Source organism: Rousettus aegyptiacus, unplaced genomic scaffold, assembly GCF_014176215.1.
Source record: "Rousettus aegyptiacus isolate mRouAeg1 unplaced genomic scaffold, mRouAeg1.p scaffold_m13_p_3, whole genome shotgun sequence".
NCBI lineage: Eukaryota > Metazoa > Chordata > Mammalia > Chiroptera > Pteropodidae > Rousettus > Rousettus aegyptiacus.
Genome location: NW_023416306.1, coordinates 117271361 through 117288716, shown reverse-complemented (window position 1 = coordinate 117288716; position 17356 = coordinate 117271361). Strand labels below are relative to the sequence as shown.

Here is a 17356-nt window from a genome sequence, read left to right as displayed (position 1 = left end):
AATATATAGTAAGTAGGTTAGTTAATGAGGTTATGGTGTTAGTGTTGTTTCACATTATTTAAGATACTCCACTATGCCTACATTTTTGGGAAACATATCCTCTGATATTTCGAATGATTTGGTTTGATTTCTTACGCTGCCTGCTATCCATAAGCTTTCTCTGTGCCCTCCTTCCTGGGAGAAGGCCCCACAGAGTCATGTGAATAGCTGCCTAGCCACAAAGCTGGTTTCTCCAGCCTGGCATTGCAAGGCCTGAAGGACTAGTTTATTTATAGCTGCAGGAGCTAGTTCTCTTATCTAGGTCTTTTAGCCTAACAAGTAGAAAAAAATGTAGAAAAGCTAAGATTCTTTTCAAACAGCAACTTCTTCAGGAGGTAGAACTGTAAGCTCAGAAGACAAGCTGCCCATGGCTCATATCCACCTTAAGAGATATCACTGTCGTATGGTGTCTCATTGACATGAATGCCACTTTCGTTTGTTACAAGAGACCTTGGGTGCAGTGTGAGGTCACTAAGACTAATAATGTAGGAGTGATTTGTAGTTCAGAGGAGCAAGTCGTCAACAGCTTGTAATTTTAAATTTTGCCCTAGAAGGAAGTATATTGTATATATAGGGTATGTGTTTCATTATTAGTGACTTTAATAAACCTGTGAGCACTTTGATGTACCCTAATTATTTCTGGTACCGTAGATTCCCTTTATTGTTATGCAATGGTGTGGATGTTTGAGATGCAAAATTGTGATTGAGGAGGCCTCAGGCAGAGTCAGGGTGACTGGATTTATGTTCTTGTGAGTAAAATGTAAACTCTTTGTCCTCCACATTTTGTTATCTATCTATCTATCTATTTATTTATTTATTATTTTTAATGCCTGCAGCACCTGGTATTCCTAGGTGGTCTCCCATCCAGGTACTAAGCAGGCTCGACCCTGCTTAGCTTCCGAGATCAGACAAGACTGGACATGTTCAGGGTGGGATGGCCATAGACTTGTCCTCCACCTTGTAAGATGAAAGATGTCTGGATATGCTCTACTGTATTCCTACTATAATTAGACTTAGAGTTTTGGGGTGGGGGAGGTTCTAGGATATTATTTAAATAGTCTAAATTGAATTACCAAGAGGCAAAGTGAGCAAAAATTACTTAATCAGAATAGTTTGGTTAAGCTCACAGAAGTTTATCTTGCTAAATGCTGTAGAACTCTTGGAGATTCTTTATAGCGAATTCAGATGTTGTTTAGATGTGTTTCTAACATCAGAGATAATCTTACCGGCTACCTCCATAGCAAGCCTGACACCACCCCAGGGCTGGACTCTCTATGGTTATTGTAAGCAGACAACAAAAGATAATGCTTTTGTATCTCAGATACTGGTAAGCCCTAGCAACAAACAATGTCCATCTCTCTCAAGGAAGTCAGGATATCAAGTCACTTTTATAGAAAGGAGAATAGAATGATGGTATGAGTCAAAACAAGGGCCAAGAATCCTAAATTTGCTTTTTCCTCTCATTCTCTAGAACTGAGAACTGCAATTTCCCATATTTTCTCTGTTTTCTTTTATCATAATCATGTGATGGGAATTCATGTGTGTCAGCAAAATTGCTTTGGCTTCCCAAGAAGTCATGGTAGAAGGCCTTAGTTTGGTACTTAAAATGTAGTCCATGGATCAGCAAGACCAGCATCATCTGGGAGATTGTTATCCTTTATAATCTCAGGCCCCATTCCAGAACTTCTGAATTAGAGTCTGTATTTTAATAAGATCCCCAGGTAATTTGTATACACGTTAAAGTTTGAGAGGCACTGGCATAGGGAATTATAGCTATTTATTTTACCATTTGTGAGCACAGTGTTTTCCAACTTCTTGATCATTAAAGTGGCTATGAACTTATCAGAACTGACTAGTATGGCAACATATTGGTGTGAGAAAGATGTTTACATATGGGAGTGATTGGCTTCCAGCAGAAACCATGTAACACCCAGCATAAACAGGTTCTGATGATGTTGCTGTTAATCTGGGAACCCAAAAGCATAATGTCATGTTTTTAATATCTGACTACTGTCCTGCTCTACTTTGATAGATACATAGAAGAGATGGGAAGTAGTTCACTAGTCATCTGTAAAACAAGCACCTTTACTATAAATAACAAATAGTTAATTTTAGAAACACAAAAGATAATTTTAAACGTTTTGCATGAAGTTTGTAGATTTATTGGGAAAAGGTAATTTTCTAATTATGTCTGACATCTCTATTCTAATACATGATGTTTAAGGGATTAAGTGAATGTGAAAAATGTAAGGTGTGGAGTAAAGTCTACTTTCAGTCACAGTTTTAACAGGGAGGGTCTCTCTAGGAGGCATCAGAAGTGTCAAATGACCATTGGTGATGAAATGGTACATTTGCAGTTAGGGTTCGTGGACATCCAACTCTGTGGAGAAAGGGAGACCCAAGGCTCTGAAAGAAAATACCTTCTAGATTGCTAGTGTCTCCTTTTGTAGAGAGTATGCTTTCTGTTCAGTGAAGAGTCAAGTGACCAGAGAGAGTCATATAGGCATTGAAGCTTGAACTTTTCGTTTTGTTTGCTGTTTTTGTTACTCTAAGCTTTTGGGAGTATGGCATTTCTTCTCTGGCTGCGTTAGGCATTTGACTCCTGCTGGTGCACACACCACAGGGTCAGGCCAGGTGTGTGCTGCTGCAGGTCCTGTACTTTAAGCAGACGACATTTTACATCAGGATGTAGTACACATGCCATTCAGAGGCTGCTCTGCAAGGATTCATAAGGACTCACTGAGTTTGCCATGATTACATGCAAATATTTGAAAAGTCAAATGCCTGTATGAAACAGTCTGTTAGGCTGCTGTTGAAGGAAAACAAGAACAAGTTGAAATCAGTTGTTTGGGAGGAATATTTTGACACGGTTTCTCTGAAGCTGAGTAAACATCATTTGTCCATGTACCCATCTGGGCACATAGTAGCAGTCCTTCTGCCCACAGAAGGAATTTGCACACATTAAAAAGTTACTATTGTGAATCTCTGAGACATAGATGGTTCCCAAGTGTATTTGGTTACATATTATCTCTATGTACAGTGTTGAAGCCAGATCATCCCCCTGGGCTACCTTGGTTTCTTCAGAGAGCCTCCTGTAGTCTGCTCTGGCAACACCTTCTACTTATTCCAAGATTAGTACAGGTGTTGGCTGGTGGTTGTCCCACTTCTTGTCTGCCTGACCTCTATACTTTCATAGGCATGTCATTCTAGGGATTCAAATCTGACCCAGAGTAAATCTTCTGGTCCAGACTGTTTGCCCAGTCTCCTCCCTAAGCATGATGGCGGAGGAAATTGACACCTTAGAATTTTTCACTAAGCCTGCAGTTCCTACAGGCGAGGGCAACTATTATTCTTTTTCTCCCCTTATCTTTACTGTATTCTCTCGTTCATTGACCCTGACAAAGTATATTTTACCACTAGAAATATCAGTTTATTTCAGAGAATAGAATGGTTTTATTGGACTTAATTGTTCTCTCACTAGCTTTTGTGGAGAGGAAATATCCTGCATCCTATAAACTGAAATGATAGCATTATAATTTTGCATCAGTACATATTTGATTAAATATTAATAATAACTCTGATTAAATCCTCTTGACATCCATTCTATACCTTTTGGCTATTGATTCACTACCATGCTTTTCATACTTTCTAAACCAGACCTCAAACTTTATTGTCTGAAACATCACAAGCATGAGATTAGTGAGGGTTGTTCACTATCATTCCTCCTCCTTATTGCCTCTTTCCTTGCTTCTGGCATTTCCCATGAACACTGGATCCTGTGTGGCAGCTGGAATACACAATGGCAACTGTCTGTACATAGACTTTAAGAATACATTTGTGGTTTATGAAATGGGTTGAGCAAGAACTGCCACCTCAAAGATTCCCTTTTACAAAATTTATTTCAAAGAAACATACTAGTCGATTGATCCTTCACTAATATACTGGGGAATTTGCTTCAATATTTTTAAAGTGTACATACAGGAAAAGTGCCACATGTTTGATCATATAGATCAACCTGAGTTGGAACGATGGACATAATTAACTCTCACATTTGTGGATGGCATATAAGTCAGCCTTCCTGCAGTCTATTTTGTTTTGAGGTGGGCTATCAAGGCCAGGCCATACCCAGCCAGGGCTGCCTTTGAGTGCAGCATGCAGTTGGAATCTCTAGGGAAGAAGAGGGAGAAGCTATAGGGGCAATTCCATTATTACTGCGTTTCCACTCAGCCAGGCCAAGAGTAACAGGGTGGCTGAACTTTGAGAAAGATCCAGAGCTGGCTGCAGAGGGTCGGTTGGAGAGGAGCCAAAGAATTTAATGAAGGTCAGAAAATTTTATCTAGAGAGATGAAACACAGTGAATCAAAGCCTGGTTCAGCAACATCTGACAGAGGCTTCTTCTTGAGTGTGAAACTCAGGGGTCTTTCCCCCCACTCTTTGGTCATAGAGTATTTTATAGGAAGTGGAAAGCTGTTCAAGTCATTAAAAATATGTCTAGTTATTCCTAGCTGATCCAAGACAATTTATCATACAACTCTTAGGGATTTTGTTGATAGAGAATTAAGTTTAACATGGATGAGAGTTTGCTATTCTCACACAACTTGTTAACAGAATATAGTGGAAGTCTTAGATCAGATTCTGCCACTCATAGACATTTGTTAAGCATTTATTATAAGCAAACACAAAACTGTTCATATAACTTGTAAGCATGGTGAAATTCTAACTCTTTAATATTTAGGGTGATTTGACTCATAACAGATACAATAGCATTCCTTTAAATGGGCATGAAACAACCAGAATTCCCTAGACCCAATGTCTGGTCATAGGACTACTGAGAGGTCAAGTTTTGGGAACCACCCGTAAGGCATAAAATGTGTAAAACTTGCTGGATTCTTATACCCAGTTCACTATATAATGTTTTGTTCTATACATACATACATACATACATACATACATACATACATATGACAAAGTTTAATTTATAAATTAAGCACAGTAAGAGATAACCATAACTAATAAAATAGAACGATAGTAATATGCCATAATAAAAATTATGTAAATGTGATCTCTTACAAAATATCTTACTGTATTTGAATGTACAGTATAGATATGCCAGACAAATGGACTATTCATGTCCCGGATGGGACAGAGCAGGATGGTGTGAGATTTCATCACACAGCTCAGAAGGGCATGTAATTTAAAACATGGATTGTTTATTTCTGAAATTTTTCATTCAATATTTTTGGACTCGGTTGACCAGAGGTAACTGAAACCACAGATAAGGGAGGACTACTGTACTTCAATCCTTGTGTCATGTAGAGAGGCTCTCTGTTGATGTTCCATGTAGGATGCCAGTTCTGAGCTTTATCCTAAAGTTCTTTCATATGTGGGTACCCTTTGTATTTTCCCCTTTCTTGACTGAAGGAGAACAGGGAGATAGGAGAATAGAGGTTCAGGTAGCACAGGGTTCGAAAGAAAAACAAAATAAGAACTGTCAGTTAAAAAAAAAAAAACTTTCCAGTGGGCAAAAGAAAATTAAGAGTTAGAACTGGCCAAGGGTTTTTTTTTTTTCCCTCCAAAAAAAAAAAGTTTGCAGAAAAAAATGAGTACCTAATGAAACAACCATCATGTTTTTAAGGGTGTAGGTTGTATACCTCCTAAGAATAACCTTCTGGAACTTAGCAGTGTAAGGCTGTCACTGATTCCCATTTTCCACATATAAAACCTTGTTCACATTAATGTGCTGTGATTTATCTTCTTCCAAAGTCTCTTGTGTTTGGAAAAGAGGAGCCAAATTAGCAAAGTATTCCTTGTGAGCTGTATTGTGGGCCCTCTGCTAGGTAATGGTGATGAGGTATCTTATAAGTTGTTTGTATTTCTTGTGTTTGAGGAATTTATAATTCTGGTTGAGGGAACAGGTCATATATGTATGGAGTAAATAATATTACAAAGCATATGCCAAGCCGATTGAGGAAACAGGATTGTGTGTGTGTGTGTGTATAATTATTTCATATATGTATATATGAAATATGTATACATGTACATATATGAAAAAATCTAATCTACTATATAATATATAAATATATATGCATATACATATGTACATATATACATATATGAAGTAAATAATATTACAAAGCATATGCCAAGTGTCACATAAGCCTTATTTCATAGTGTTTGTTTCATAATAGGATCAAAACCACCAGTTAGGTACACTGCACTGCTTAAGTGGATTTAATTTATTTTCTTTTCCTTAAGGAAAACACTTTAGGAATTCCTAAAGATCTCACTGAGAGAGAAATTCATTGACAAGTTAAATATAATACAATTGTTAATAGCTTACAGTTGATATAAATTGATCTCAAATGCTTGGTACTTGAATAATCAAACAGATTCTTTGATTTATGTTGTAACTCCATTGCTCAGTGTTTCCATAGTTACAGTGCTCTTTGTGCAAGGTCCCCAGGCTGGTTATAATAGTCTCAAATTGCCCATTTTCTCAGATTTCATATTTGCAGTCTTTAGCAATGGAAAGAATTTAGTAGTCATGGTAAGGATTCATAGTGATCTTTTTTATTTTATTTTAAATCAAAACAGAGAAGTTAGGGTAATTAAAATATAGCACTTTAAAAAAAAGAAATTATTACAATAAGACAATTTAAACACACATCTTTGGAGAAAATTGCAGTTATTCATCTTTCTGGTAATTCAGAGAAGGCTTCCACGTTTTGTCTTTGATTAAAGAAAGTATCTGGAGTTGGCTGTTGTGTTGAGATACACAAGTGTTTCAGTATATGCTGAAAATGTAATTACACATCAAAATACAAAATCTGGCTATTATACATATAATTAAAGTTGGTAACATAACAGTACTCACTAGGTCTTTTATATCATCTTGATAGTTTTCTAGGTGAGCATCCTGAATTGCTAAGAGATTAGTTAACTTGCTTATGGCCTTGCAGCACATAAGTGGTATCTAAAATTGTACCCTGATAAAAAAATAAAATTGTACCCTGACGTGACTGACATTCACCAGTACCACTGATTTTCAATTTTCTTGTCATCACCATAGTCTGCCTGTGCCCTGAACTCCAGAATAGCTGATTTCAAAATATGGACTGGAGTAGGCATTATCAAAATCATAAATTTAGTTCAAGTGAAACATGTGATAGAGGTGAGCATGAGTGCAAGTTTGTGCATGCACACACACATGTGCACACACTGCTGAGGGACAGTGTTGGAGATCTTTGCCATGCTTTTTAAGATAAAGGAAAGAAGGTGGAAGACAGGATTTTACTAGGCCCTTAATGCTAATCAGCTATTTTCTCATCTCTCTAGCTTTATAATATGTACTTCTGCTATCTTGACTGACCTGGCTGCAGGCACCTATGGACATTCTCCAGTGAAATTCTTGCTATTTATTACTTTCTTGTTTTTTCCTTCTGCTTACTATGATTGCTGAAAACCACCCAAATAAAATGCCACCTGTTAGGAAGTGATCAATTTTTTTTTAAAAGGACATGCATACGTGACTGTTTATCTCCTGGGATCTCTGATATTGAGAAGGAGTGGCCAGTTTCACATTATATATACACTTAAACCCATTATAATAGCTTTATACAGGTTTTTTTTCTCTCTCATTTTACATATAAGAATTGACCCATAGAGAAATATTTCAAAGCATATCTGAGGTTGCGAAGTAGGTTAGTACTGTAGAATGGGAAAAGGGAGGGGCAAAAATAAATCTGGGAAGTATGAGTAGCTCTAGAGACCCACAGCCACCACCTTCCTCTCCTTTGTTGATAAATTCTATTATATCAGTCAGCCAGCTTTTATTTTTCCTAGAATTCTAACTAAATTTTTAATGTAAATCTATAAAAAAGATTAGTATGAAAGTTTATCAGCAACATCAAGTATCCATTTATTTTCTGTACTAAGGAATTTATTGAATAAGCCATTTTGACTAGTTCAGAAGAAAACCACTACTGAGTGGTAGAGCTTCATGGTTAAGGGGTAGAGCCTTGAATTCAGACTGAAGAGGATTCAAATCCTACCTCTGACATTACTGGCTATGTTGCTTTGGGCAGCTAGTTAACTTTTCTAAAACTCAGATTTCTCTTTTGTGAAACAAAGGTAATAGTAATTCTTGTCTCCTAGAGTTACTGTGATAATAAAAAGAGATCATGCATGTAAAATATTTACCATGGTGCCTGGCATGCTATGTGGAAGGAATAAATGATAGCTGTTAGAGTCATTTTCCCTCTTTTCTTAACTCTAGTCCTCAGTACCTCTGTGGACACATTAGGTTTTGAGGAAAAGAAGAAGAAAATGATTTAGGAGGGATGGCCTGGAAGTATTGGTACCACTCGGAGGTGCACAAGTAGAAGAATAATTTGTGGAAGAATAATTAGAGTATCATTTCTCTCTTTCAAGTCCTAAAATCAAATCACAAAATGCTTGAGTGAGGGACTATTATAATTATCCTGGAATGGCTTTAAAACAACTGAGTTTTTACTGCATTTTATGATTCCACTTATATGAAATGTCCGGAATAGACAAATCTATAGAGACAGAAAGTAGATTAGGGTTTGCTTAGGGCTGAGGAGGTGGTTGGAGGGAAGTGGAGAACAACTGCTAATAGGTACCGGGTTTCTTTTGGGGGCGATGAAAATGTTCTAGAATTGATACGGTGATGGTCGTACAACTCTTGTGAATACACTAAGAACCACTGAATTGTATACTTTAAGTGGATGAATTGTATCATTTGTGAATTATGTCTCAATAAAGTTGTTTAAGCAATTGTTGGATTCTTGCCCTATCTTGTCAACTAGAATGTAACTTCCATGAAGAACAGGACCTCAGTCTGTCTTCTCCAAATCCTCAGCATCTAGCAAAAAAACTAGCACATAGTAGATGTTAACCAAATGTTGAATAATGAACAAGTCTCTAAGTAATTGCTATGTAATGTCCAGGACAGAATCCTCAAATGGTATGACTCACCTTGCAGGAATCACTTTAGTTACTAGAGCCATTGTACTTCAATTCTGTTTAATTATTGGGCTTCCAATTTTAATTTTATTTGCACACTCAAAAAAGTTTGAAAATTGCTGTCCTGGAATACCAAGTTTTATTCCTCAATGCAAATTACTCCTTCAGTATCTGAAATGGTGATGATGATGATGAAGATGATAGCTAATATTTACCTAGCAATTTCTATGTCTTGGGCACTATACAAAGCATTTTAAATATATAGTTACTCATTTAATCTTCATGACAATTTGAGATGGGTTCTGTTAGTCCAACTTTTCAGATGAGGAAACTGGGGAAAAGTAACTTGCACAGGGTCATGCAGGTAGTAAGTGGTAGAGCCGAAGTTCAACGTGGCTCCAAAACCCATACTTTTTGTTGTTAATAGATTTTATCTTTTTAGAGCAGAAAAACCACATAATATGTGTTCTTTAAGTTCACGGATAAAACAGTGGAAGGTACCGAGAATTCCCCTATACTGTTTCCCCACTACATAAGTAGCTGACATCCCTCACTAGAGTGAGTGGTACATTTGTTACAACTGATGAGCCTACATTGACACATCGTAATCTCCCAAAGCCCATAGTTTACATTAGGGTTCACTCTTGGTGTTGTACATTCTGTGGGTTTGGGCAAATGTATAATGACATGTATCCATCATTATAGTATCATACAGAGTAGTTCCACTGCCCTAAAAATCCTCTGTGCTTTGCCTAAAAACCCACACTTTTAACTACTGTGCTATGTTGTCTCTTACTATTTCATTTCGTGTATTTTCAAAAGAGCCTGCCCTGTTTTTCATTAATAGCATATGTTGACTGCACTACTCTTGTTCTTTTACCTAATATTGTTTTTAATTGGTATATTGTTGAGCTTTCTGTAAATCCTATCTATTTAACTTGGTTTTAAAACTTATCACCGTGAAGACTAGCTCTCTTTCTATCCCTAACCCTAACCCTGTATGGCCCCTTTTATTATCAAGACCATGAATAATGATTTTGTGTAGTGCATGGAAATTCTCTCTACAATAGTGCTCTGTTAGGGCCAATAGCCCCTTCATAATATGTGTTTCAAAAAATATACTATTGCTTTTTAAATTATAGACTCATACTTCTTCCTCATCCTGATCAGTTCTAGCCTTTAAATATCTTCATAGAAGTATTCTATCAATAGGCCAGCATTCCCCATTTTTAAAAATTGTGGTAAACTCCCCATAATATAAAATTTACCATTGTAATTTTAAAAGGTACAATTCAGTGGCATCAAGTGCATTTACAGTGTTGTGGAACTATCACCATTATCTAGTTTCAGAACATTTTCATCACCCCAGAAGAAAATCCTATATCCATTAAGCAGTCATCCCCCATTCTCTCCTACCCAAAGCCCTTGGCAACCACTGCCGTTTTCTGTCTCTATGGATTCACCTATTCTGGATATTTTATATAAATGGAATCATACAATATGTGGCCTTTGGTGTCTGAAATCTTTAATGTTTTCATAGCTGAATAATATTCCATTGTATGAATATATATATTTTGTTTATCCATTCATCTGTTAATAGACACTTGGGTTGTTTCCACATTTTGGCCATTAGGAATAGGGCTGCTATGAGCATTCACATGCATGTATCTGTTTGACCACCTGTTTTTAGTTCTTTTAAGTAAACACCTAGGAGTGAAATTGATGTATCATGTGGTAATTGTATATTTAGCTTATTGAGGAATCCTCAATATCCCTTTTATAATGTTAAAGATGTTGTATAACACATACAGACAGATACTATTACTTGTATTACAATTTAAAACCCCCTTTTTTCTCATTCCTAGAGCTAATTGGTCAGCAGTCCTTCTCAATTCTACCTTCTATAAACCCTTTCACTTAAACTGTCAGACTCTTAGTATATCTTACCTATACAATTGCTAATTGTGTGACTTGAGCAAATGATTTAACATCTCTGAGTCTCAGTTTTATTATTGATAAAATGGGAAAGAATCTCTACATAGAATTTTTTTTAATAATTAATGAGGTAATATATATAAAACTCATAGCTTTGTGCTGGCACAGCACAGCCCAATGAATGGTAGCTATTATTAATAGCCTTCTAAACTTTCTTCTTCAGGTTTGATTTCTTCAGACCCATTAGCCATACTGCTACCAGAATAATTTTTATAAAGTGCAAATTTTTTCATGTTGCTTTATTAAGATATAATTGACAAATACCACTTTGTATTCTCTTGTAACTCTCTATGCCTACCAGATAAAGTCAAACTCTTTAGCTTGATTCAAGACCCTCTTATTTGGCTTCTCCTGTTCTATGGGCCCTTTATATTGTCAAGAGCAATGTCTGCACACCTGCCTTCCACAGGATTGCCATAGTATCACATTGTTTGTTTACTCTTCTGTTTTTTAATTTTCTATTTTGACCTCTAAAAAGTTCCCTTGTTTTCTTGAAAACTTAGCCAAGTATTTCAAAGAATGTTTGCTACATTTTATTCTAGGTTTCTTTGAATTTTGTTGAGGGAAGTCTTTTATGTTATATGCACCACCCCCCAATTACCAGAAATAAAAAGTCTTTTTTTATAGTCTTACTCTCATCTCCTATCTTTCCCTTTTGCCTCTCATACAAAACTCCTCTAGGGCTAGACCTGGGTTAAAATCATTTCTATATTAGTAGAGTCTGAAACATAGTGGTTATATAATATCTGTTTAATGAATTAATGAATTTTCTCTGGACTACAATATTTATTTGGAGTACTTGTTCACTTTTAATAGCTCACAAGAAACTAATGTCTGCAGTTGTTAAATAAGAATCTAATAAATGCCAGCTGCTGAGTGAAGTTTGTGCATATGGGAACATTTCCTGGTGGCCCTATTAGATTTCTAAGGGTAAATCCCTTTGTGATCAGAATATAGGCATTACAGGTATCCGGATCCCTAGATGTGGCTTACATACACTGCTTCCCCAAATTGTGTGCTGTAGTCACAGTCTTGTCACAAAATTATAAGTATAATTCCTGTGGGCACGATGGCCTCTGAGTTTTATAACTCAGGGGAAGTATTATTCTTAGAGTAGTTGTCAAATATTTACAATTATAGGATAGGGAAAATACGACTGAATAATAATGAATTAAAAATATTAAAAAGTATAAATCTCTTAAGTTAATGTGATCTGGGTTGTTTTAATAGAAACATCCAAATAGATGTTTGGAACAAAGGAAAATATAATCCTTCCATTCTTAGCACTTTACTATCCCATGGCTAAACTGTTAGATTCCACTTCACTTGGGATGATGTACTTAAGACAGGCACTGCCAAGCTGGAATTTGTTAAAAGCTTCCAATGAAAAGATTAAACACTGTGATACAGAAATAAAGGGTAATGGGTGATTAGCCTGGTGAAGTGAGAAAACTTAGAGGAATGTGAAAACTTCTTCCAGTATTAGAAGATCTATCATGTGGGAAAAAAGGGGCAAGTAGAAAAAAAGGTTAAGATCTGTGTCGTCTTGCCCCAGAAGGAAGTAGAAGGATGTTGCAAGGAGATAGATTTATTTCAACATTTATATCTGAATTTGTATCAGAATAATTTCTGGCAATTGGAGTTAGTGGAAAATGAGTTGGGCTGCCTTGGGAGTTCACAAAAGTCTCCATTAACAATAGTATCCAAACAGGAGCAAGATGAGCGCTAGTAGGGAATTCTGTAATAGTGATTCAGGCATCCTGTCGGTTGTGTTAGATGATTTTCAAGGTCCCTTTCAACCCTGAAAAACTGATTCTTTGAAATTTAGAGAAAGCAAAATTGGAGGAGGTTGACTACAGACTGCAGAACAGGGAGTATGAATAATGTAAATATGGGTGTGGTATCATCCTCTTGAAATTTGATAGCCAAATCATAAAATTTTAGAGCACGGAGGAACCTCATTGACCACTTTGTCTTTGCCTTCTCATTGTGTACAGTGGTTATTCACCTTGCCCAAGGTCAAATATCTAGTTACTGGCAGAGTCTGAGCTAGAATCCATCTTGTCCTAAAACAAATGAAAGAATTATTTATTTTAACAATTAAGAGAAAATACAAATAATATATTGAATAAAAATACTGACAGATGCAAGACTAGGTTATGCCCAGATCTTTAATGTGTTATTAATGAAAGCGAGGTATGTTTAGGATATCTTACTAACCTTCTGAGAACGAGATCAAAGAGTGTGAATGGCAAGCTTTACCACAAAACTTACCCTGGTGCTGCTGTCAGAGAAAAAATATTGAGCTGAATGTACCATTGATTTGACACAGTATGGCTTTTTAAACTATGTTCTATAGTTCATAGGCTTTATTGAAGCTCGGCTAGGAGCATGTTAGCCAGTAGTGAGGCCTGTGCAGGACCATTGAGGTGGTCTGGTTGAACAAAGGAGTGCTAGACTGGATGGTCAGCAATTCTGTCCCCAAAATTTAGGCCCAGAGCATGAAAATATTATAACAATTAATAACCATGTAAGAATGGCCTGAGAAATGAAACCTAATCTTGGTCATTGTTTTGAATATTTTGAGAGGGGTTTATCAAATATATTTTCTTCCTTAAAATAGATGCTTTTTGGAGTACTGAGGGTTTCTTGATTCTCTTCTGCTCTTTTTCTGTGGGGTTGCACATCTTATTTTTCCCCATAGTATCCTGAAGAGAGTATTGGGATAGTTTACAGACTTCCAGTTCTCTCTTTACTGTTTTGTTATCACATAGAATATCCTGTGATATTTAGATACATCCCCAGAGGCCCAAAGGTAAAAGAAGGACATTTTAATTTGTCTTTTAAAGCATATAATCAGAAGGTGTTTGGGAAGCCTGTCATGAATTAGGAGCACTTTCAGGGAGTCATTTACAAAGTATTTTCACTCACAAAATCCTCTGAAATTTAGTTTCATAATTGCATCATACTCCTTTGATACCATTGTTGGAGTTAGAATCCACTGGGGAAAACACTAACTTAATTGCCAAACTTTATCTCTTGTTTTTTCAGCATACCTGCATAAAGTGCTTATCATAATGGGAATTATGCTTGTTCCAAGGAGAGGCTATCCTTGTGAATTAACCAATTAGCCAGTGTTCCATATCTTATCTTTCATTCTCAAGTATGAATTTTTTCCCTGCAAGTACTGACACTTATTTGTGAGCTTGTAAATGGAAATGTATGTATTCTTTTGCTTGACATCTCATCACTGCATAATGTGACCTTTAGCTATGCTTTTAGGAAGTCATTATATATGTCTGGGTTTAAAAAAAAAATCTGTAAACTGTATGAAGAAACTGATTTTTGAAACAACCTTTAAAAAAATCTTCCATAGTGTTTCTTGGCATATGAAACAAGATAGTCTTCAACAAAAATAAAAGAACACCGGAATGAGATTTATACAAAGCTTGTATCTGAAAAGCTGTCAGTTATGGACAAAATTATCAGAGATAAAACACAGTCCCTTCTAGGGAAGGGGGCTGGTCAGCCATAAGAAAGTCCTGGCTGACCTAGTACAGTTCAGTGTATGGGATAGAGGGGTTCCCACCACCAGAAAAGTCACCTGTGAGTACATTTAAAAAATGCCTTTATTTGATTTTGCCATTGCAGACTTATTCTTAATTAGTGGATAGAGAGTATTTGAAGGAGATTTGCTGAAATCTTGAAACTCATTCTTCCTCTCTGTATTCAGATGTGGGCTACAGAGGAGAAGGGACTTTGTTTTATAGAGTTAACATGAGAAGAAAAAAATTGTGTGAAATTTTAAGCAGTTTTACGAATGACCATTTATGAAAATTGTTTTATTGACCCCAAAGTACCAAGAAAATTAAAGAATTTATGGGAAAAGCAGGTTTCTGAGTAATTTCAAAGCCTATTGCCATTGCTTGGATCATGAAAGGATTTAGTATATTGGTGTTGACATTTTGGGTTCACTTTCTTTCCTCATTGTCCTCCGAGGCTGTGTATATGCAGCAGATGGACCAGATTGTGGCACAGCTGACCCATTAATTTTGACCATATTCATTATTAGAAACTTACATTGGTCATGCCACAAAGATGGCCAAAATTAATGGATTTTTCAGTGCCTTATAAGCCATTTATTTATGGAACAACACAGACAAAATGTCAAGTTTAGAATTTTATCTGAGGGGGGATATAAATCAGCTTGAGCAATAATTTTTAAACACAGACTAATAATTTTTTTTATTAGTCCTCCGAGTTTCTAAGCACACAGAAAGAATCTCAAAGGATCCCAGTAAATGTGAAACGTATTATAAGTAAAAGAATGGACTGTAGTTCGTTTTTGTATATGAAAGAATATAACCAGTGACTTGTTTGTGTTTATTATTACTGGTTTGCTGTCATATTCCACCTAATAGTCTTTGTTTCCTGGAAGAGAGGATTTCAGATCTCTCAAAGAATCACAATACTGTTTTGCTTTGTGTTGTGTACAACAGGGAACTTCTTGGTAGAACATACTTTCCCAAGTTCATAGCTGAGGAATTTAAGCAGTCAGTAAAGGCAGAAAAGTAAAGGAGAGAAAATCTAAAGCAAGCTGTTCAAAACTGATCAGTAGGAAATTATGTGAACTTAATTAACTAGGGCATCAAGGGAAGGGCTGTGGAGTATAATGAAATATTTTTGAAATGAGGCAAAGCAGCCAAACTAAAACAGGGTTAGTTGAAGTGTTTCCAAAAGGGAGGGAGAGAATATCCTCCTTGCACAGGGAGCAGTGCTTGACCTTGTGCCTTATTTTTGGCTGTGAAATTCTGTGCTAGGATTCTCAGGAGAGGGTGGGTATACAAGGAGAGTCTGCAGCTAAGTGAACCAAAAGAAAAGGGAAAGTTCTGCCTTGCACTTTTTATTGGATGATGTTCATATAGTGAAATGGATTCAAATATAGACATTATGGTCCAGCCGCCAACATCTGACCTTCCATTTATAAATGAGCCAAAATGATTAGCCAGAATTTAAAAAGAAATCCATAAATTTCAAGTCTAGGAGACCAGATGTAGAAAGATAGAAGGTTCTTTGTCTAGTGCTCAAATTCAGTTCCATTTTTTAAAAAAATATTTATTGAATACCTATTCTGTTAGAAGTTATGTACCAATGCTGCATGGGACAATGAGGTGAGTAGGGCATTTATTCTATTGCCCTTTAAGAGCTTATAATCTATTATGGAGAACAAGACAAGTACACAAATAATGAACATACTAGGCAGTGGTACAAAATAATACTCCTATGTCAGAAGACTCCTAAATCTCTCTCTCTAGTCCTATTTTCTCTCTCGAGCCCCAGATCTGAATAGTCCACTTCCTATTGGACCTCTCCCATCAACATTTTTGAAATTGTAGTAAAATACATGTAACATAAAGCTCACACCACCTTAACCATTTTTAAGTGTACAGTTCAGTGATATGAAGCACATTCATAAAGCTGTTCAACCTCATCACCATCCATCTCTATAATTCTATTCATCTTGTAGAACTGAAACTGTACACATTAAACAATAATTCTATTCTACTCTCCCCCCCAACCCTAACAACCACCATTTTACTTTCCGTCTCTATGATTTTGGATACTCCAGGTACCTCATGTGAGTGGAATCATACATTATCTGTCTTTTTGTCACTGGCTTATTTCACTTAGCATAATGTCCTCAAGCTCCATCCATGTCGTAGCATCCGTCAGAATTTCCTTCCTTTTTTAAGGCAGAAAATTCCATTGTGCGTATATTCCACATTTTACTTATCCATTCATTTATTGTTCCCATTAGCTTTTGAGTAGAGAAAGATAAATATTCATTCACTGATTACAGGTAGAATTAGAAACCTAGATGAACAAAAAAAATGGAGTGTTTGTTTAAAACTGCCATTTGGGTAGAAAATGTAGAATTTAGAACTTTTAGGAATACATGGGAAATGTTATTTATTAAATATATGTATATAATCCCACATACATACAAATCTTTTATTAAGAAGACAAATTCTCCAAAATACTATACTATCAAATTTTGGAAGATAAAGAATACATATACAAATTCATTTAAAATTTGGGTTTAGAAATTTATACAAAATTTTATGAGCGATATAAAATTTCATTTTGTTATTTTTTGATTTGTCACTTCACTGTTATGCTCTTATAGACTCAACGTTTGTGCCTTTCCCTCCCCTCACCCTAATTTTCATATTGAAATCTAATTCCTAATATTATGTTATTTGGAGATGGGGCCTTTGGGAGGTGGTTAGGTCATGGTAGTGAAGTCTTCATAAATGAGATTAGTGGCCTTATACGG

General features: G+C 36.1%; 1 protein-coding gene and 1 pseudogene across 4 annotated transcripts in view; one reads left to right on the top strand and one right to left on the bottom strand.

The window, feature by feature from the left end:
• Positions 1–17356, top strand: part of FRMD5 (FERM domain containing 5) — a 247329-nt gene that overhangs the window by 73527 nt on the left and 156446 nt on the right. The gene's annotated exons all lie outside the window — the stretch shown is intronic.
• LOC118600792 lies at positions 867–985 on the bottom strand (annotated as a pseudogene).